The sequence below is a fragment of the Brassica oleracea genome, chromosome C7 (assembly GCF_000695525.1).
Source record: "Brassica oleracea var. oleracea cultivar TO1000 chromosome C7, BOL, whole genome shotgun sequence".
NCBI classification, from domain to species: Eukaryota; Viridiplantae; Streptophyta; class Magnoliopsida; order Brassicales; family Brassicaceae; genus Brassica; species Brassica oleracea.
The window spans coordinates 7,080,380-7,080,888 of record NC_027754.1 but is presented as its reverse complement, the minus strand read 5'-3'; the positions used below and the strand labels follow the sequence as shown (position 1 = coordinate 7,080,888).

The 509-nt window shown below is 50.7% G+C and overlaps 1 pseudogene; it reads left to right on the top strand.

Annotated features, from left to right (window-relative positions):
• LOC106302472 overlaps positions 1 to 509 on the top strand; it is a 16,144-nt pseudogene that overhangs the window by 2,346 nt on the left and 13,289 nt on the right.

The window sequence follows — 509 nt, the reverse complement described above, 5'->3', positions numbered from 1 at the left end:
GAGCATCGGACCACCAATCGTCGTCAACCTCATAGAAGGTCAAGATGACGAAGAAGAAGAAGTTACGATACGACCGCAATCAGAGCAATCTGATTACTGCTGCGATACCCCATGGCTGCAGAGAATTCGAGAATACATTATCAACGGACACCTGCCCACCGAGAAATGGGCAGCCCACAAAGTCCGAACACAGGCCGCGCGCTACGTAACAGTGGACGGCGAAATTTACAAATGGAGATTCTCCGGACCACTCATGACGTGCTTGGAAGGAGAAAAAGCGAGAAAAGTGATGGAAGATGTACATTCCGGGTCGCGGAAGATCACTGGCAGTGAAAATCAAGCGCCATGGATACTACTGGCCAACGATGATTGGAGATTGCGAGAAGTTCGCACGAAAATGCGAAAAATACCAGAGGCATGCTCCAACCATCCGACAACCACCCGAAGTTCTCTCCTCCATCACATCGCCCTATCCTTTTATGCGCTGGGCCATGGACATCGTCAGTGCG